Source organism: Triticum urartu, chromosome 4 (assembly GCF_003073215.2).
Source record: "Triticum urartu cultivar G1812 chromosome 4, Tu2.1, whole genome shotgun sequence".
NCBI lineage: Eukaryota > Viridiplantae > Streptophyta > Magnoliopsida > Poales > Poaceae > Triticum > Triticum urartu.
In genome coordinates, this window is record NC_053025.1 from 14,202,419 (window position 1) to 14,225,416 (window position 22,998).

Consider the following 22,998-nt stretch of genomic DNA (forward strand, 5'->3'; position numbering starts at 1 on the left):
TTCGAGAGAAACTCCTTCTCTAGAAAGGATCCATTCTTAGCAACGAATATCTTGTCTTCGGATCTGTGATAGAAGGTGTACCCAACTGTCTCCTTTGGGTATCCTATGAAGACACATTTCTCCGATTTGGGTTTGAGCTTATTAGGATGAAACTTTTTCACATAAGCATCGCAACCCCAAACTTTAAGAAACGACAGTTTTGGTTTCTTGCCAAACCACAATTCATACGGTGTCGTCTCAACGGATTTAGATGGTGCCCTATTTAACGTGAATGCAGCTGTCTCTAATGCATAATCACAAAATTATAGTGGTAAATCGGTAAGAAACATCATAGATTGCACTATATCCAATAAAGTACGGTTATGACGTTCGGACACACCATTATGCTATGGTGTTCCAGGTGGCACGAATTTGTGAAACTATTCCACATTGTTTTAATTGAAGACCAAACTTGTAACTCAAATATTTGTCTCCGCGATTAGATCCAGAAACTTTATTTTCTTGTCACGATGATTTTCCACTTCACTCTGACATTCTTTGAACTTTTCAAATGTTTCAGACTTTATGTTTCATCAAGTAGATATACCCATATCTGCTCAAATCATCTGTGGAGGTCAGAAAATAACGATACCCGCCGCGAGCCTCAACACTCATTGGACTGCATACATCAGTATGTATTATTTCCATAAGTCAGTTGCTCGCTCCATTGTTTCGGAGAACAGAGTCTTAGTCATCTTGCCCATGAGGCATGGTTCGCAAGCATCAAGTGATTCATAATCAAGTGATTCATAATCAAGTGATTCCAAAAACCGATCAGCATGGAGTTTCTTCATGCGCTTTACACCAATATAACCTAAACGGCAGTGCCACAAATAAGTTGCACTATCATTATTAACTTTGCATCTTTTGGCTTCAATATTATGAAAATGTGTATCACCACGATCGAGATCCAACAAACCATTTTCATTGGGTGTATGACCATAGAAGGTTTTATTCATGTAAACGGACAACAATTATTCTCTAACTTAAATGAATAACCGTATTGCAATAAACATGATCAAACCATATTCATGCTTAACGCAAACACCAAATAACACTTATTTAGGTTCAACACTAATCCCGAAAGTATAGGGAGTGTGCGATGATGATCATATCAATCTTGGAACTACTTCCAACACACATCGTCACCTCGCCCTTAACTAGTTTCTGTTCATTCTGGAACTCCCGTTTTGAGTTACTACTCTTAGCAACTGAACCAGTATCAAATACCGAGGGGTTGCTATAAACACTAGTAAAGTACACATTAATAACATGTATATCAAATATACTTTTGTTCACTTTGCCATCCTTCTTATCCGCAAATACTTGGGGCAATTCCGCTTCCAGTGACCAGTCCCTTTACAGTAGAAGCACTTAGTCTCAGGCTTAGGTCCAGACTTGGGATTCTTCACTTGAGCAGCAACTTGCTTGCCGTTCTTCTTGAAGTTCCCCTTCTTCCCTTTGCCCTTTTCTTGAAACTAGTGGTCTTGTCAACCATCAACACTTGATGCTTTTCTTGATTTTTACCTTCGTCGATTTCAGCATCACGAACAGCTTGGGAATCGTTTCCGTTATCCCTTGCATATTATAGTTCATCACGAAGTTCTAGTAACTTGGTGATGGTGACTAGAGAACTCTGTCAATCACTATCTTATCTGGAAGATTAACTCCCACTTGATTCAAGTGATTGTAGTACTCAGACAATCTGAGAACATGCTTACTGGTTGAGCTATTCTCCTCCATCTTGTAGGCAAAGTAATGTCAGAGGCCTCATACCTCTCGACACGGGCATGAGCATGAAATACCAATTTCAACTCTTGGAACATCTTATATGCTCCGTGGCGTTTCAAAAAACGTCTTTGAAGCCCTGATTCTAAGCCGTAAAGCATGGTGCACTAAACTATCAAGTAGTCATCATACCGAGCTTTGCCAAACGTTCATAATGTCTGCATATGCTCCTGCAATAGGTCCGTCACCTAGCGCTGCATCAAGGACATAATTCTTCTGTGCAGCAATGAGGATAATCCTCAGATCACGGATCCAATCCGCATCATTGCTACTAACATCTTTCAACTTAGTTTTCTCTAGGAACATATCAAAAAATAAAACAGGGAGCTAAACGCGAGCTATTCATCTACAACATAGATATGCTAATACTACCAGGACTAAGTTCATGATAAATTAAAGTTCAGTTAATCAAATTATTAAAGAACTCCCACTTAGATAGACATCCCTCTAATCCTCTAAGTGATTATGTGATCCATATCAACTAAACCATGTCCGGTCATCACGTGAGATGGAGTAGTTTCAATGCTGAACATCAATATGTTGATCATATCTACTATATGATTCATGCTCGACCTTTCGGTCTCAGTGTTACGAGGCCATATTTGCATATGCTAGGCTCGTCAAGTTTAACCTGAGTATTCCGCGTGTGCAACTATTTTGCACCCATCGTATTTGAACGTAGAGCCTATCACACCCGATCATCATGTGGTGTCTCAGCACGAAGAACTTTCGCAACGGTGCATACTCAGGGAGAACACTTATACCTTGAAATTTAATGAGAGATCATCTTATAATGCTACCGTCAATCAAAGAAAGATAAGATGCATAAAAGATAAACATCACATGCAATCAATATAAGTGATATGATATGGCCATCATCATCTTGTGCTTGTGATCTCCATCTTCGAAGCACCGTCATGACCACCATCGTCACCGGCACGACACCTTGATCTCCATCATAGCATCGTTGTCATCTCGCCAACTTATGCTTCTACGACTATCGCTACCGCTTAGTGATAAAGTAAAGCATTACAGGGCGATTGCATTGCATACAATAAAGTGACAACCATATGGCTCCTGCCAGTTGCCGATAACTCGGCTACAAAACATGATCATCTCATACAATAAAATATAGCATCATGTCTTGACCATATCACATCACAACATGCCCTGCAAAAACAAGTTAGACGTCCTCTACTTTGTTGTTGCAAGTTTTACGTGGCTGCTATGGGCTGAGCAAGAACCGTTCTTACCTATGCATCAAAACCACAACGATAGTTCGTCAAGTTAGTGTTGTTTTAACCTTCTCAAGGACCGGGCGTAGCCACACTCGGTTCAACTAAAGTTGGAGAAACTGACACCCGCCAGCCACCTGTATGCAAGCACGTCGGTAGAACCAGTCTCGCGTAAGCATACGCGTAATGTCGGTCCGGGCCGCTTCATCCAACAATACCGCCAAACCAAAGTATGACATGCTGGTAAGCAGTATGACTTGTATTGCCCACAACTCACTTGTGTTCTACTCGTGCATATAACATCTACGCATAAACCTAGCTCGGATGCCACTGTTGGGGAACCTAGTAATTTCAAAAAAATTCCTACGCACACACAGGATCATGGTGATGCATAGCAACGAGAGGGGAGAGTGTTGTCCACGTACCCTCATAGACCTAAAGCGGAAGCGTTAGCACAACGTGGTTGATGTAGGTGTACGTCTTCACGATCCGACCGATCAAGTACCGAACGTACGGCACCTCCGAGTTCAGCACACGTCAGCTTGATGACGTCCCTCGAACTCCGATCCAGCCGAGCTTTGAGGGAGAGTTCCGTCAGCATGACGACATGGTGACGATGATGATGTTCTACCGACGCAGGGCTTCGCCTAAGCACCGCTATGATATTATTGAGGTGGATTATGGTGGAGGGGGGCACCGCACACGGCTAAGAGATCCAAGAGATCAATTGTTGTGTCTATGGGGTGCCCCCTGACCATGTATATAAAGGAGTGGAGGAGGGGGGAGAGGGTCGGCCCCTATGGCGCGCCCTGGAGGAGTCCTACTCCCACCGGGAGTAGGATTCCCCCCTTTCCAAGTAGTAGGAGTAGGAGTCAAGGAAAGGGAAGAGAGAAGAGAAGGAAGGAGGGGGCGCAGCCCCTCCTCCTAGTCCAATTTGGACTAGGCCTTGGGGGGGGGGCGCAGCCTCTCCTCTCTCTTTCCCCTAAAGCCCAATAAGGCCCATATACTCCCCGGCGAATTCCCGTAACTCTCCGATACTTCGAAAAATACCCGAATCACTCGGAACCTTTCTGATGTCCGAATATAGTCGTCCAATATATCGATCTTTACGTCTCGACCATTTCGAGACTCCTCGTCATGTTCCCGATCTCATCCGAGACTCCGAACTACCTTCGGTACATCAAAACACATAAACTCATAATATAAATCGTCACCAAACGTTAAGCGTGCGGACCCTATGGGTTCGAGAACTATGTAGACATGACCGAGACACGTCTCCAGTCAATAACCAATAGCGAAACCTGGATGCTCATATTGGCTCCTACATATTTTATGAAGATCTTTATCGGTCAAACCGCATAACAACATACGTTGTTCACTTTGTCATCGGTATGTTACTTGTCCGAGATTCGATCGTCGGTATCTCAATACCTAGTTCAATCTCGTTACCGGCAAGTCTCTTTACTCGTTCCGTAATACATCATCCTGCAACTAACTCATTAGTTACAATGCTTGCAAGGCTTATAGTGATGTGCATTACCGAGTGGGCCCAGAGATACCTCTCCGACAAATGGAGTGACAAATCCTAATCTCGAAATACGCCAACCCAACAAGTACCTTCGGAGACACCTGTAGAGCACCTTTATAATCATCCAGTTACGTTGTGACGTTTGGTAGCACACAAAGTGTTCCTCCGGTAAACGGGAGTTGCATAATCTCATAGTCATAGGAACATGTATAAGTCATGAAGAAAGCAATAGCAACATACTAAATGATCAAGTGCTAAGCTAACGGAATGGGTCAAGTCAATCACATCATTCTCCTAATGATGTGATCCCGTTAATCAAATGACAATTCATGTCTATTGTTAGGAAACATAACCATCTTTGATCAACGAGCTAGTCAAGTAGAGGCATACTAGTGACACTCTGTTTGTCTATGTATTCACACATGTACTAAGTTTCCGGTTAATACAATTCTAGCATGAATAATAAACATTTATCATGATATAAGGAAATATAAATAATAACTTTATTATTGCCTCTAGGGCATATTTCCTTCAATCACATGTTGCATCATACCCGTTTGAGTTAATTCATAGTGATGTGTGGACCACTCCAGTTGCAAGTAATACGGGCTATCTTTATTATCTTGTTATCCTTGATGATTTTTCATACATACTATGTGTGGTTCCCGTTGTGGCGAAAGTCTGGTGTTATATCAACTCTCACCGCAATTTACTCCTATATCTTCATGCAATTTGGACGTCCCATTCATGTGTTGCAAACTGACAACAGGAAGGAGTTTGATAACCTCGCTATCCGCAATCTTCTTACCACACATGGCATGATCTTTTGTCTCACTTGCCCGTACACCTCGCAACAAAATGGGCGCTCCGAGCAGGTTCTTCGCACTCTCAACTTCACAAGGGAGAAACTGTTAGACAACAAGTCTGGGCTTGTGCAAAGTCAACCACCACATCAGCTTTTGACAGGAATATGGCCAGGCTGAAGGAAGAAAACCCTGGAGCACATGCATTTGTGGATGAGATGGCTCCAAGTGTGCAGGGCTTTCTTTGATGAATTTCCCAAGTGTTATATTCTCCTAAACAACACATGTGAAGTGTTCAACAGGTATGTTTGATGTTGATGAAATGCATATTGGTTTGAAAATATTTTACTTGATTATGTTTCGTTTGAAGGAAATATGCCCTAGAGGCAATAATAAGTTATTATTTATTTCCTTATTTCATGATAAATGTTTATTATTCATGCTAGAATTGTATTAACTGGAAACTTGATACATGTGTGAATACATAGACAAAACAATTTTTCCCTAGTATGCCTCTACTTGACTAGCTTATTCATCAAAGATGGTTATGTTTCCTAGCCATAGACATGTGCTGTCATTTGATGAACGGGATCACATCATTAGGAGAATGATGTGATGGACGAGACCCATTTCGTTAGCTTAGCACTTGATCGTTTAGTTTACTGCTATTGCTTTCTCCATGACTTATACATGTTCCTATGACTATGAGATTATGCAACTCCCGAATACCGGAGGAACACTTTGTGTGCTACCAAACGTCACAACGTAACTGGGTGATTATAAAGGTGCTCTACAGGTGTCTCCGATGGTGTTCGTTGAGTTGGCATAGATCGAGAATAGGATTTGTCACTCCGATTGTCGGAGAGGTATCTCTGGGCCCTCTCGGTAATGCACATCATTATAAGCCTTGCAAGCAATGTGACTAATGAGTTAGTTACCGGATGATGCACTACAGAACAAGTAAAGAGACTTGCCGGTAACGAGATTGAGCTAGGTATTGAGATACCGACGATCGAATCCCGGTGGGAGTAGGACTCCACTAGGGCGCGCCATAGAGAGGGCCCCCCCCCCTCCTCCACTCCTTTATATACGGGGAGGGGGCACCCCTTGGACACACAACAATTGATCTCTTGATCTCTTAGCCGTGTGCAGTGCCCCCCTCCACCATAATCCACCTCGATCATATCGTAGCGGTGCTTAGGCAAAGCCCTGCGTCGGTAGCAACATCATCACCGTCATCACGCCATCGTGCTGACGGAATTCTCCCGTGAAGCTCTGCTGGATCGGAGTTCGTGGGACGTCATCGAGCTGAACGTGCGCTGAACTCGGAGGTGCCATACGTTCGGTACTTGGATCGGTCGGATCGTGAAGACGTACGACTACATCAACCGCGTTGTGCTAACGCTTCCACTTTCGGTCTACGAGGGTGAGGGAGTCCTGGATTAGGGGGTCCTCGGACAGCCGTACTATATACTTTAGCCGGACTGTTGGACTATGAAGATACAAGATTGAAGACTTCGTCCCGTGTCCGGATGGGACTCTCCTTGGCGTGGAAGGCAAGCTTGGCAATACGGATATGTAGATCTCCTCCCTTGTAACCGAATCTGTGTAACCCTGGCCCCTTTCGATGTCTATATAAACCGGAGGGTTTAGTCCCTAGGACAACAACAATCATACCATAGGCTAGCTTCTAGGGTTTAGCCTCTACGATCTCGTGGTAGATCAACTCTTGTAGTACTCATATCATCAAGATCAATCAAGCAGGAAGTAGGGTATTACCTCCATCGAGAGGGCCCGAACCTGGGTAAACATCGTGTCCCCCGCCTCCTGTTACCATGCGCCTTAGACGCACAGTTCGGGACCCCCTACCCGAGATCCGCCGGTTTTGACACCGGCATTGGTTCTTTTATTGAGAGTTCCACTGTGTCGTCGCGATAAAGGCTTGATGGCTCCTTCGCTCATCGACAATGATGCGATCCAAGGCGAGGCTTTCCTCCCCGGACAGATCTTCGTATTTGGCGGCTTTGTACTGCGGGCCAACTTGCTTGTCCATCTGGAGCAGGTCGAGAGCTACACCCCTGGCTATCAGGTCAGGTTTGGAAACTTGAACTATACTGCCGACATCCACGGAGACTGATCTTCGATGGATTCGAGCCCTTGTCAGGTGCACCGCACAGCCACGACGAGCATGACTTAGCTCTATCGTCGGACAGTGTTCGAGATATCACACCTACAACTACTCCGGCCCTCAATCCGGAGCAGATCGTGCCGTCCGAGGACGGGTGGATAGACCCCGCCACGGAGGCCGCGCACGCAGCGGCGATAGAGCCGGACGCTGACTTCACTTCCTATGAGACCCGTGTTGCCGGACACTTGGATTCGTCCCCGGCCACGGGCTCCGAACCGCCTGCGTCCGTGCCTATCGAATCCGATTGGGCACCGATCATGGAGTTTTCCTCCACGGATATCTTTCAGCACTCACCACTGGGCGACGTGCTAAACTCATTGAGGTCCCTCTCCTTGTCAGGAGACCCTTGGCCGAACTATGTCCGGCTAGAGTGGGATGAGGACGACGAATAAATTCGCTGCCCACCCACCACCCACTTAGTAGCCACTATCGACGATTTAACCTACATGCTCGATTTCGGCTCCAAAGACATCGACGGTATGGACGACGATGCAGGAGACGAACAGGAACCACCACCCATAGGGCGCTGGACTGCCACCTCATCATATGATATATACATGGTGGACACCCCCAAAGAAGGCGATGGCGATAAGGCAACGAAGGATAATCCCTCCAAGAAGCAATCCAAGCACCGACGTCATCAGCGGCGCCGCTCTAAGTCCCGCCATAGCAAAAGTAGTGATACTGGCACAAGAGACAATAACGCTCCAGATAGTGCTGAAGACGACGACAATCCCCTCCAGCCAGACCTCGAGCGGGAGGATGAATAAGCTAGCCCTCCGGAACAGGCAGCAGACGAAGAATCAGAGGATGACAATTACATGCCTATCTCTGAAGACGAGGTGAGCCTCGGCGACGAAGAATTTATTGTGCCTGAGGATCCCGTCGAACAGGAGCGCTTCAAGCACCGGCTTATAGCCACAACAAACAGCCTGAAGAAAGAGCAACAAAAGCTTCGAGCTGATCAAGATCTGCTAGCGGATAGATGGACTGAAGTCCTGGCGGCCAAGGAATACGAACTCGAGTGCCCAACCAAGAGTTACCCAAAGCGCAGGTTGCTACCCCAACTCGAGGAGGAAGCATTAAAACCTACATTACCAGCGTACGATGTGGCTGATCGGCCACCTCGTGGCCGAGACAGAGGGGCATATCAGCCCGAAGTCCAGCCCACACCCCGCCGCCATTCAAACAAAAATACCAAGGCCCGGGCAACACGCGGGACCTGCGAGACATATTGGAAAACAAAGTAGGACATACAAGATCGATCTAAGGATCACGGGGTCGCGCCCCAATGCGTGACAATGATCGTCACGCCGGATACACTAAAAGCAAATCCGGCTGGGCCGAATATAGCAGACAAGACTCGTATGAACTGCGTCGTGACATAGCCCGGCACAGAGGCGCCGCACACCCCCTATGCTTCACCGATGAAGTAATGGATCATGAATTCCCAGAAGGATTCAAACCCATGAACATTGAGTCATACGATGTCACAACAGACCCCGCGGTATGGATCGAGGATTTCCTCCTCCACATCCACATGGCCCGCAGTAACGATCTACATGCCATCAAGTACCTCCCACTAAAACTCAAAGGACCAGCTCGACATTGGCTGAATAGCCTGCCAGCAAACTCCATTGGCAGTTGGGAGAATTTGGAAGATGCATTTCTTGACAACTTCCAGGGCACTTATGTGCGACCACCGGATGCTGATGATTTGAGCCACATAACCCAACAGCCAGGGGAATCGGCCAGGAAATTCTGGACTCGGTTCCTAACTAAAAAGAACCAAATTGTCGACTGTCCGGATGCCGAGGCCTTAGCGGCATTTAAACATAACATCCAGGACGAGTGGCTCGCCCGACACCTCGGCCAAGAGAAGCCGAAGTCCATGGTGTTGGGGAACGTTGCAGAAAATAAAAAATTTCCTACGGTTTCACCAAGATCCATCTATGAGTTCATCTAGCAACGAGTGATCGGATGCATCTACATACCTTTGTAGATCGGGAGCGGAAGCGTTCAAAGAACGGGGATGAGGTAGTCGTACTCGACGTGATCCAAATCACCGGAGATCCTAGCGCCGAACGGACGACACCTCCGCGTTCAACACACGTACGGTCAGCATGACGTCTCCTCCTTCTTGATCCAGCAAGGGGGAAGGAGTGGTTGATGAAGATCCAGCAGCACGACGGCGTGGTGGTGGATGCAGGGCGTCACAGTAGCAGGGCTTCACCGTATACTACAAGAGGAAGAGGTGCAGCAGGGGAGAGGGAGGCGCCAAGACTCAAGGTACTGCTGCCCCCTCCCTCCCCCTCATATATATAGGCTCCCCTAGGGGGGCGCCGGCCCTAGGAGATTGGATCTCCTAGGGGGGGCGGCGGCCAGGGCTGGAGTGGCCCCCAAGGCAAGGTGGGGCGCCCCCCCACCCCTAGGGTTTCAACCCTAGGCACATGGGGTGGGCCTAGGGGGGCGCACCAGCCCACTATGGGCTGGTTCCCCTCCCCACTTTGGCCCATGGGGACCTCCGGGATGGGTGGCCCCACCCGGTGGACCCCCGGGACCCTTCCGGTGGTCCCGGTACAATACCGGTGACCCCGAAACTTGTCCCGATGGCCGAAACAGCACTTACTATATATAATTCTTTACCTTCCGTATAGTTGCTACCATCGTCTTTCAGCTTGGTTTTCTCTAGGAATGCGTTGAAGTTGAGGACAACGTTGGCCATTTGATCTACAAGACATATTGTAAAGATTTTAGACTAACTTCATGATAATTAAGTTCATCTAATCAAATTATTCAATGAACTCCCACTTAGATAGGCATCCCTCTTCTAGTCATCTAAGTATAACATGATCCGAGTCAACTAGGCCGTGTCCGATCATCACGTGAGACGGACTAGCCAACATTGGTGAACATCTTCATGTTGATCGTATCTTCTATACGACTCATGCTCGACCTTTCGGTCTTCTGTGTTCCGAGGCCATGTCTGTACATGCTAGGCTCGTCAAGTCAACCTAAGTGTTTGCATGTGTAAATCTGTCTTACACCCATTGTATGTGAACGTTTGAATCTAGCACCCGATCATCACGTGGTGCTTCGAAACAACGAACTGTCGCAACGGTGCACAGTTAGGGGGAACACTTTCTTGAAATTATTATGAGGGATCATCTTATTTACTACCGTCATTCTAAGTAAACAAGATGCAAAACATGATAAACATCACATGCAATCAAATAATAATAGTGACATGATATGGCCAATATCACATAGCTCCTTTGATCTCCATCTTGGGGCTCCATGATCATCTTGTCACCGGCATGACACCATGATCTCCATCATCATGATCTCCATCATCGTGTCTCCATGAAGTTGCTCGCCAACTATTACTTCTACTACTATGGCTAACGTGTTTAGCAATAAAGTAAAGTAATTTACATGGCGTTTCTCAATGACACGCGGGTCATACAAAAAATAAAGACAACTCCTATGGCTCCTGCCAGTTGTCATACTCATCGACATGCAAGTCGTGATTCCTATTACAATAGCATGAACATCTCATACATCACATATATATCATTCATCATTCATCACAACTTTGGCCATATCATATCACAAAACACTTGCTGCAAAAACAAGTTAGACGTCCTCTAATTGTTGTTGCAAGTTTTACGTGGCTGAAATAGGGTTCTAGCAAGAACGTTTTCTTACCTACGTGAAAGCCACAACGTGATTTGTCAACTTCTATTTACCCTTCATAAGGACCCTTTTCATCGAATCCGCTCCAACTAAAGTGGGAGAGACAGACACCCGCCAGCCACCTTATGCATCTAGTGCATGTCAGTCGGTGGAACCGGTCTCACGTAAGCGTACGTGTAAGGTTGGTCCGGGCCGCTTCATCCCACAATACCACTGAAGCAAGATAAGACTAGTAGCGGCAAGAAAGTTGACAACATCAACGCCCGCAACAAATTGTGTTCTACTCGTGCATAAAGAACTACGCATAGACCTAGCTCATGATTCCACTGTTGGGGAACGTTGCAGAAAATAAAAAATTTCCTACGGTTTCACCAAGATCCATCTATGAGTTCATCTAGCAACGAGTGATCGGATGCATCTACATACCTTTGTAGATCGGGAGCGGAAGCGTTCAAAGAACGGGGATGAGGTAGTCGTACTCGACGTGATCCAAATCACCGGAGATCCTAGCGCCGAACGGACGGCACCTCCGCGTTCAACACACGTACGGTCAGCGTGACGTCTCCTCCTTCTTGATCCAGCAAGGGGGAAGGAGAGGTTGATGAAGATCCAGCAGCACGACGGCGTGGTGGTGGATGCAGGGCGTCACAGTAGCAGGGCTTCACCGTATACTACAAGAGGAAGAGGTGCAGCAGGGGAGAGGGAGGCGCCAAGACTCAAGGTACTGCTGCCCCCTCCCTCCCCCTCATATATATAGGCTCCCCTAGGGGGGGCGCCGGCCCTAGGAGATTGGATCTCCTAGGGGGGCGGCGGCCAGGGCTGGAGTGGCCCCCAAGGCAAGGTCCCCACCCCTAGGGTTTCAACCCTAGGCGCATGGGGTGGGCCTAGGGGGGCGCACCAGCCCACTATGGGCTGGTTCCCCTCCCCAATTTGGCCCATGGGGCCCTCCGGGATGGGTGGCCCCACCCGGTGGACCCCCGGGACCCTTCCGGTGGTCCCAGTACAATACCGGTGACCCCGAAACTTGTCCCGATGGCTGAAACAGCACTTCCTATATATAATTCTTTACCTCCGGACTATTCCGAAACTCCTCGTGACGTCCGGGATCTCATCCGGGACTCCGAACAACATTCGGGTTACTGCATATACATATCTTTACAACCCTAGCGTCACCGAACCTTAAGTGTGTAGACCCTACGGGTTCGGGAGACATGCAGACATGACCGAGACGACTCTCCGGTCAATAACCAACAGCGGGATCTGGATACCCATGTTGGCTCCCACATGCTCCACGATGATCTCATCGGATGAACCACGATGTCGAGGATTCAAGCAACCCCGTATTCAATTCCCTTTGCCAGTCGGTATGTTACTTGCCCGAGATTCGATCATCGGTATCCCAATACCTCGTTCAATCTCGTTACCGGCAAGTCACTTTACTCGTACCGTAATGCATGATCCCGTGACCAGACACTTGGTCACTTTGAGCCCATAATGATGATGCATTGCCGAGTGGGCCCAGTGATACCTCTCCGCCATACGGAGTGACAAATCCCAGTCTTGATTCGTGTCAACCCAACAGACACTTTCGGAGATACCCGTAGTATACCTTTATTGCCACCCAGTTACGTTGTGACGTTTGGTACACCCAAAGCACTCCTACGGTATCCGGGAGTTACACGATCTCATGGTCTAAGGAAAAGATACTTGACATTGGAAAACTCTAGCAAACGAACTATACGATCTTGTGCTATGTTTAGGATTGGGTCTTGTCCATCACATCATTCTCCTAATGATGTGATCTCGTTATCAATGACATCCAATGTCCATAGTCAGGAAACCATGACTATCTGTTGATCAACGAGCTAGTCAACTAGAGGCTTACTAGGGACATGTCGGTGTCTATTATTCACACATGTATTACGATTTCCGGATAACACAATTATAGCATGAATAAAGGCAATTATCATGAACAAGGAAATATAATAATAATGCTTTTATTATTGCCTCTAGGGCATATTTCCAACACATGGCAGCCCTAACGACACTCATGACCCGCTTTTGCGCGGGCGAGGACAGCTGGCTGGCTCGCAGCAACAACACATCAAGAAATTATGGCAATTCAGATGCCAAAGATAGTAACGGTAGACCACGTCGCAACAGACACAAGCGCCGCAACAACAGTGACAACGCCGAAGACACGGCAGTCAATGCCGGATTCAGTGGCTCTAAATCCGGTCAGCGGAAGAAGCCGTTCAAAAGAAGCAATCCGGGCCCGTCCAGTTTGGTCCGCATACTCGATTGCTCATGTCAAATTCACGGCACCCCCGATAAGCCAGCCAATCACACCAACAGAGAATGTTGGGTGTTCAAACAGGCCGGCAAGTTGAATGCTGAAAACAAGGAAAAGGGGCTGCATAGCGACGACGACGAGGAGCCCCGGCCGCCGAACACAGGAGGACAGAAGAAATTTCCTCCCCAAGTGAAAATGGTAAACATGATATACGCAACCTATATTCCCAAGCGGGAGCGGAAGCGTGCACTGAGGGACGTCTATGCGATGGAGCCAGTCACCCCAAAGTTCAACCCATGGTCTTCTTCACTAGTAGAAAACAGGGCTATGGTCCAGGGACCACCCCACTAGTATCCGTCATGGCGGTTCCGCCGCGTTGGTCCTTGATCCCATCATCGATGGATTTCACCTCACTCGAGACCTTATGGACGGATGCTGCAGCCTGAACCTGCTCTATCAAGATAAAGTGCGCAAAATGGGTATAGACCCCTCAAGGATCAAACCCACAAAAACCACCTTCAAAGGTGTCATACCAGGTGTAGAGGCCTGTTGCACGGGCTCAATCACACTGGAAGTGGTCTTCGGATCTCCGGACAACTTCCAAAGCGAGGAATTAATCTTCGATATAGTCCCCTTCCGTAGTGGCTATCACGCACTACTCGGACGAATCGCATTTGCTAGATTCAATGTGGTACCGCATTATGCATACCTCAAGCTCAAAATGCCAGGACCTCGCGGGGTTATAACAGTTAATGGAAACACAGAACGCTCGCTCCGCACGGAGGAGCACACTGCGGCCCTCGTAGCAGAAGCACAAAGCAGCCTTATGAGGCAAACCACCAATTCGGCGAAAAAGACCCCGGATACCTTCAAGCGAGTCCGGAGTACCCTGCGGGAGGATCGCCAGGCACGTTTAGAGCTTGCCTAGCAATTCGGCCTCCGCCCTAGTCCCAGTCAAGCGGTGAAATTTGTGCCGCGCGTACATAACTACGCACTCAAGATACCACGGGCATAGGCGGAGGCACGGCTATGGCACGGCCCACAATGCGGCTCAACCGCCCCAGGGCACGTATACCTTTATCATTTTTTTATCTTTCAGGACCTTAATCTCTGGAAGACCTCTCCGGCAGTCTGATTGTTGACTCATTGCGGGAAGGAAATACCAAGGAAGCAAGACGCTCTAGCGTACAAGGGAATCCCCAGGTGGTCTCTGATAACGATCGATGTACATGTTTTTACATACCCATACGCAGCTTGCCCTTGTATAGGACATGTCAATTAACCTAGAAGCTAGCCTATGGTATGATTGTTGTTGTCCTACGGACTAAACCCTCCGGTTTATATAGACACCGGAGGGGGCTAGGGTTACACAGAGTCGGTTACAAGGGAGGATATCTACATATCCGTATTGCCAAGCTTGCCTTCCACGCCAAGGAGAGTCTCATCCGGACACGGGATAAAGTCTTCAATCTTGTATCTTCATAGTCCAACAGTCCGGCCAAAGGATATAGTCCGGCTGTCCGGATACCCCCTAATCCAGGACTCCCTCAGTAGCCCCGGAACCAAGCTTCAATGACGATGAGTCCAGCGCGCGGATTGTCTTCGGCATTACAAGGCGGGTTCCTCCTCCGAATACTCCATAGAAGATGTTGAACACAAGGACAGTGTCCGGCTCTGCAAAACAAGTTCCACATTCCACCATAGAGAGAATAATATTTCCACAAATCTCATTTGCTGACACACTTGATATCATGACATCATATCATGGCCCGGTCATTATTCGAACCGTTTTTCTCAACCAGCCTTGGCGCATATCGCGAGGCGGTTTCCTTGGCACGTCTTGTCGAAGCAGAGATCGTGTCCCCTTATCACAGGATTCTCATCAATACGGATGTGGGTAACCCAATCATGCCCGTTGGTATGACTCCTCGATTGTAGGCAAGTCCCAAACGGTCACGAGGAGGACGCTTGGTATTCACCCTCTTTATAAAGAGACCAAGGCCTATCCTTTTTACTCCTCGAACTCAATCGAAGCCCTCCCCCGCCTCGAGTTCCAACACCCGAAACTCAGGTCAGGCGCTTCGGACCTTTGACCATGTCCGGATCCAACCTTCAAGGTCGGTGGATGCCTTCTTCCGTCACGGAGGAAGACATCAAAAAGTTAAGAGAGGCCAGGTTTTTGATCGGCGAGATTGCGCACCGGCTGCCTGCTCGAGGGCAGGCCATTCCCACTCCCAAACCCGGCGAGAGCATTGTGTTCATATCTCACTTCCTCCGAGGGCTAGGCCTCGCTCTAGATACCTTCATGAGGGGGCTCATGTTCTACTACGGGCTGGATTTCCATGATCTGGCTCCGGATTCTGTCCTCCACATCTCGTCGTTCATCGTCGTGTGTGAAGCTTTCCTCAGCATTACCCCTCACTTCGGCCTGTGGCTCAAGACCTTCAAGGTGGAGCCAGAGATGATCAAGGGGCGGCACGCAGAGTGCGGAGGCGCCATAATAAGCAAAAGTGTCGATGCCCCATGGCCCGAGGGTTCTTTCCAAGAGGTGTCCAGCTTATGGCAACGAGAGTGGTTTTATATCACAGCTCCCAAGGGTACCAAGTGGGTGGCTCCCCCTGCTTTTCTCTCAGGCCCCCCGCCACGACTAGCGTCATGGGTCAACAAGGGGCTGGACTGGGGGCCAGTAAAGGATGTGCCAATATTGCAGAGCCGCATCCAAGATCTCCTCGAGAGAGATATCAGTATAGTCACGGTAATGCAAGTCATGTTAATTCGTTGAGTCCTGCCCTGCAAACGTCGTCCCCTCCGCATGTGGGAGTTCAACCCGGAGGGGCCGCGAGCTATCCATCATTTCCTCGGCATGACGCTCGAGGAGATGTTCAAATTGTTGTTCGGACCACAAATAATGTGTCCGGACACCACCGAGGATGCGGGTCTGAACTGGAATCGTCCAGATACCCATGCAAGTAGTCCTGTAACCGAACACATCATATTTTTATCTACCACAACGTCATTCTGAAAAGTCGCTCTTTGACCAGGACTGGGTAACAAAGGTGAAGATGATCAGGTGTCCGGCCCCCCTCCCCAAGGTTTCGCCGGATCCCGTACTAGCCAGGATGTTGGAGCTCGCGCCTTATCAAGCGCCCTTAGGGGAAGATAAAGGGGGGAAGAAAGAGGCTGGCATCTCCGGGAAGGAGGATAACCGAGGGGAAGAAACTGAAATTCCCCCTTCCCAGGGAAGGAAGAGGATCGCCTCTGAAGACCCGGAGACGATGGTCTCCAAACGGGGGAAGAAATCATCACCAGAGGGTCCTGCCCCGGGGGATACCTCGGTCGCACAATGCCCGCAAAGGGGTCAGCCCTCTACCGAGCTGTAAGTAGAAAGGGGATTTAATAGTAGAAATGTCCTGCTTTACCTCTGAGTAAAATAACCGAAACATTTATCTTGTAGTCCGAATCATAGCCCTTCTCGGCAGAGTTCGTCTTCGGGGGATCTTCTTCCGGAGATGATGGAGAGAGAAACACCTCCCCATGCCATCCCGCCTTACGAGGCGGGCGACCCCGAGGTGTCGTCGCGGAGGGCTTCTCCTGATCCGGCAAGGCCAGAGGGTAATCCTTTGGCCACCCGAAGTCCTCAGTATCCGGCTCTTGAAGAGAGCAGCCGAAAGAATCCGGCACCGTCTGGTATGCGGTCGGACGCACTGAAGGATCTGCTAGAGCAAGCTGCTATCTCAGAAGCGCATCGTACGCTAATGGGTACGGTGGTTGAGAGGATTTCATCCGCTGAAAGCGGGTTGCATGAAGCCTTTATGAGTCTGCTGAAAGGTTTTGAGGTACGTGAAATAGTGTGTATTTTTGACAGTACTGCACACGTTAAGGTGTGCCCTGTGCAGATAGTAGCCCCTGAGACTCTGGTGGCTGTCGAAAACGGCGGCAAACAGAGGATCATAGTCCCAGGTAACAGTCTGGCCGCCTTTATATGCAGGTGGCGGAGTGTCCGGTGGCTAGCCGGACTGGTGAGTTTGCCAAGCTAAAGCGCAACTTGATGCGGCGGATGCCGACATCGTGCTTGTCAACAAGCGGCTTGACGAGGCACAGGGTATGTGATTTCTCCAGTGATCGATATGTAGTAAGAGGAGCATGATGCCAGTATCTTTAATATGTTGCGACTGCAGATGGAGCTGCCGCCGTGGAGACCCTTCGAGCGGAACTTGCCCGGGCCAAAAAACAAGCCAGGAAAAGTGATGCGGCCGCCCTGAAGGCGGTCGAGGAGCTGAGAGCCGAAAAGGCTGCTCATTGCCGAAGCAAGGAGGAAATAGCCAAGATGGCTGTGGAATTGAAGAATGCCGCCGGCCGTTACGAGCTTCTCAAAAAGGAAGATCGGGCGAAGAGGACGGACCTGGAGAAGGCCACGGTGGCGGCCAAGGACGCCCGCTCTACAATTAGAGGGATGAAGGAGGAGCTATGTCACGCCGGGGATATCGCGGCTGGAAGCCCTTTATGCTGCGGATGAAGTTCGTAGATCCTAAGTACGCTCCTCTTGATCGGCTGTGGAGTTCTGCAGACGCTTATCTGGATTTGGCAGCAAGTGTCACTGATGCGGCCGAATACTTCAAAGATCAAAAAGATCACGAAGTGGAGAAGCTATTCTGGTCACAATTTAACGCTCCAGCACGTCCGCTTCCTTTGAATGAGCGGATGGCCGAATGGGCCGAGCTCCATAGGTTGTCCGGGCTCGCCATGATGTCTGTTGTGGATCATCTATGGCCCAAAGGGCCAAGGTCGAACAGTTATTTTAGTTTGGTGCAATAGTTCCTTGGTGCTGTGCCGCGCATCGACGCTATGAAAAGGTCGGCGTGCATCGAGGGTGCGCGGATGGCGCTTGCCCGTGTCAAGACATACTGGGCGGAGATGGAAGCCACCGCAATTGCAACCCCGAGTTCGGCCGTTAGCCGAGTAGCTGCCGAGCATTATTTTGACGAAGTCCTTGAAGGCGCTCGTTCGATAGAAGCCCAATGCTCGAAGAATATTATGTTCTAGTGACATGTATTCCCATTGAAAAACAATGTTTTACTGAATTGTAAAGGCTATTTTATACTTTTGCCTGAAAGTATGATAATGCCTTCTGTGCGGACGTTTATGTATATATGTATATAACCTGAAAGTTTGCAGTCGTCGGCTTCAGCCCCCACGCATATAATGCGGGGGTGTTCGCAGAAGACGCGTGTTCACACTTGATCCAACGTCTTGGTCCATTAAGCAGGTGATAGCACAGCGAACTAGGCAATCGGACTATATTGCTTTAACACTTTCACTTAGCCATAGTAGTTTGACAGTGGGGCTACTATATAGCCCCTGGTGGCTCCGCGCTCATCCGAATTCGGGGCACGTACATGCCTGGCCGGGAAACGGTCCTTCGTTAATGCGGAGGAATCCCGAAGATTTCGTTAGGTCATCGAGTGGTTGACCAGTCTCGCGCTTTATCATGACAGTCAGTTTTCAGCTTTCTCTACTGAGGTGCTCGTCCGGCCGAACCAGGGCACAATCGCAGTAGTTCTCCTGGTGCCGCCTTAGCCGATAGAGCGGAACGTAAGGTAGCAAAACACAGAAGCCGGGCAAACCCAACATTTGACCAAAGACATGATTTGGAGCTAATGCATATAAGGCCAAACTCGCGACGCCGAACACTCCCTAAGGTATTCGGTCTTTGAAATATATACTGGGCTAAATGATGCCCTCGGATAATGAGCCCCTAGTGTCCAGGTACGTGCAATATTCTGACGTGGCCACATGCCAAGAATGTCAGCATCCTTCTCGGTTGTATTGAGAATCCGGAGGATGTAAACAATGAAAGACAGTAAAAAAGGTTTACGCAAGGTCTTAATCTAAAAAGAAACCTTTGAGCGGGTCCCTGCTGCACGTCTGCGCATGTGTCTCCGTTGTGCCGTATCCTGGACGGGCATAGCACGATTGTCATCTGTACAAGAGAGGAACTTAGTTCAAAATTGTCGTGCAAGAAATTGGCTATTATAAATAAACCTTTTAAAAGTCAAGATGGGTAAAGTTGAGCCGAATTATCGCTCAGAAGCCCCTGGTACCGTCTATAAGGGTATAACCATCAAACCAATCTCTATCCAAAGATTAGTCGGACTCGTCTAACCGTGTCTGTGGTCTTAACGACCGATCATCTGTTCTGGTTGGTGAGGCCGTCTAGTGTTGGGCTGTTAAAACAGCCGCACGTTCTTCTGCTCGTAAGGAGCGCTCAACATTTCCATGTACTATGATGATGCCACGTGGATCGGGCATTTTAAGATTGAGAAAAGCGTAATGTGGTATTGCATTAAAGCGAGCGAAAGCCATTCGTTCGAGTAGTGCTTGATAGCCACTTCGGAATGGAGCAATGTCGAAGGTTAACTGTTCGCTTCGGAAGTTGTCAGGCGAGCCAAACACAACCTCTAGTACTAGAGAGCTCGTGCAGCGGGCCTCTGTGCCTGGTATTACTCCCTTGAAGGTAGTATTACTGTGGCTGATTTTTGTTGGGTTTATCCCCATTTTGCGGATGGTGTCCTGATATATCAGATTTAGACTACTGCCGCCGTCCATAAGGACTCGTGTGAGATGGTACTCGTTTATTATTGGGTCTAACACCAAAGCAGGCAATCCTTCATGTTGGATACTTGTCGGGTGATCCCTGCGATCAAAAGTGATCGGTCGGGATAGCCAGGGGTTGAACTTGGTGGTGATGGGTTCTAGGACGTGTGTGTCTCGGAGTGCAGTTTTGCTTCTCCCCCTCATCGCGTGTACCACGTTGACCGTTTTGACTTCTGGTGGGAATTTTTTCTGTCCCCCAGTGCCTTGCTGGCGAGGCTCATCCTCGTCTTCGCTCGGTGTGTCCTCCCCCTTGTGTTCGGCATTTAGCTTGCCGGCCTGCTTGAAGACCCAGCATTCCCTGTGGGTATGATTTGCGGGTTTATCAGGGTGCCATGGATCTGACATAGTTTGTCTAGAATCTTGTTTAGGCTGGTCGGTCCATCTCTGTTGCCTTTAAAGGGCTTTTTCCGCTGACCTGGTCGAGAGCACCTGAATCCGGCGTTTACCGCCGTGTTATCTAGGCTATCTTCTTTGTTCCAGCGCTTGTTTTTACTGCGTCGTGGTTTTCCATTGCCATCCCTGACTTCAGATGTGCTTGGGTCGCTGGTGCTGCTTCGGGCTAACCAGCTGTCCTCGCCCGCGCAAAAGCGGGTCATGAGGCTTGTTAGGGCTGCCATTGTTCTCGGTTTTTCTTGGCCGAGGTGTCTGGCAAGCCATTCGTCTCGGACGCTGTGCTTGAAAGCTGCTAGGGCTCCGGCGTCCGGACAGTCGACAATTTGGTTCTTCTTAGTGAGAAACATGTTCCAAAGCTTTCGGGCTGACTCTCCGGGCTGCTGAATTATATGACTCAAATCGTCTGCGTCCGGAGGACGGACGTAAGTCCCTTGAAAATTAGCCCGAAAAGCATCCTCGAGCTCCTCCCAACTTCCAATGGAGTTTTCCGGGAGGCTTTTTAGCCAATGCCGAGCTGATCCTTTCAGCTTGAGGGGCAAGTATTTGATGGCATGGAGATCGTCCCCGTGAGCCATATGAATACGGAGGATAAAGTCCTCAATCCAGACCCCCGGATCTGTAGTCCCGTCGTACTCCTCTATGTTTACTGGTTTGAATCCTTCTGGAAATTCATGGTCCAGTACCTCATCGGTAAAACATAGGGGGTGTGCGGCACCCCTGTATTTAACTGTACCTTGGCGTTCGGACGATTGTGATATTTGGTTTTGCTTGTGTGCCGGAGCGCGTTTCCTTGATCCATAGATGGATCTGGTTGCGCCGGCCCTTTGATGCGAGTCCTCGGGTGGGTCATGTACTGACTTATGTGCGGCCTCGTTGGCCGCTCTATCCTGGCCACGCGGTCGTCGATCCGACCGGTCGGCAGTTAACTTTTTTGGCTGTGGGGGCTCTAAGGCCTCATCGTCGAATTCAGGCAGCAGCTTTCGCTTTGGGTAGCTTTTCGTGTGGCGACTGCCACCATACTTTTCTGCCGTATCGAGCACTTTGTTTCATCTACTATTCAGTGTATTTTGTGCGGCCTTGAGCCTTTGCTTCTGCTTCTTCAGACTCCTCGCAGTGGCGATAAGCCTTTTGTGGAGGTTCTCTTGCTCCAGCTGCCTTTCTGGGATGATGTGTGCATCGTCATTCGGGTTGTTCTCTTCTCCGGAGACGTGTTGATTAGCTTGACGCTCGGTGGCGCCGTGTTCGAACAGCGGCTCCGTACCTTGTTCGTCGTCCGCTGGCTCACCCTGCTCTATCGCTGGGTTATTGGTTGTCGTTTCCTCCGGAGTCGACCGGGGTATTGTTTTTTCTTGCGCTGTTATCGCTGTTTTTGCCGAGGCGAGATTTGGAGTGGCGCCTACGGCGCCGCTTTGATTGCTTCTCGAGGGAGCTATCTTTTGCTGCATCCTTCCGTTCCTCGTCATCATTTTCTTTGGGTGTATCCACAATCGTGGTGGTCCAGCGCCCTGTTGGCGGTGGTTCCTGTTCGTCTCCTGCATCGTTGTCCATACCATCGATGTCTTCGGAGTTGAAGTCGAGCATGTCGGTTAAATCATCGACAGTGGCTACTAAGTGGGTGGTGGGTGGGGAGTGAATTTCTTCGTCATCCGCATCCCATTCTAGCCGGACATAGTTCGGCCAAGGTTCTCCTGTCAGGGAGAGAGACCTTAACGAGTTTAGCACATCGCCTAAGGGCGAGTGCTGAAAGATATCTGCGGAGGTAAACTCCATGATCGGTGCCTAATCGGATTCGATAGGCATGGGCGCAGGCGGTTCGGAGTCCATGGCCGGAGACGAGTCTAGTGATTCGGTGTCACGACTTTCATGAAGGGTAAGGTCAGTATTCGGCTCTACCGCCACTGAGGGTGCGGCCTCCAAGGCAGGGTCTATCCGCCCGTCCTCGGATGGTGCACTCTGTTCCAGATTGAAGGCCGGCGTAGTTGCTGGCGTGATTTCCCGAACACTGTTCAACGACAGAGCTATATCATGCTCGTCGTGATCGTGCGGCACACCTAGCATGGGCCCGAATCCGTCGAAGATCAAGTCTCCACGGATATTGGTAGTGTAATTCAAGTTTCCAAACCTGACCTGGTGGCCAGGGGCGTAGCTCTCGATCTACTCCAGATGGCCAAATGAGTTGGCCCGCAGTGCGAAGCCGCCGAATACAAAGATCTGTCCGGGGAGGAAGACCTCACCCTGGACCGCATCGTTACCGATGATTGAAGGAGCCATCAAGCCTTATGGTGACGGCACAGTGGAACTCTCAATGAAAGCACCAATGTCGGTGTCAAAACCGGCGGATCTCAGGTAGGGGGTCCCGAACTGTGCGTCTAAGGCGGATG

The 22,998-nt window shown here is 49.1% G+C and overlaps 1 pseudogene; it reads left to right on the top strand.

Moving 5' to 3' along the window:
• Positions 1–22,998, top strand: part of LOC125554515 — a 91,074-nt pseudogene that overhangs the window by 34,108 nt on the left and 33,968 nt on the right.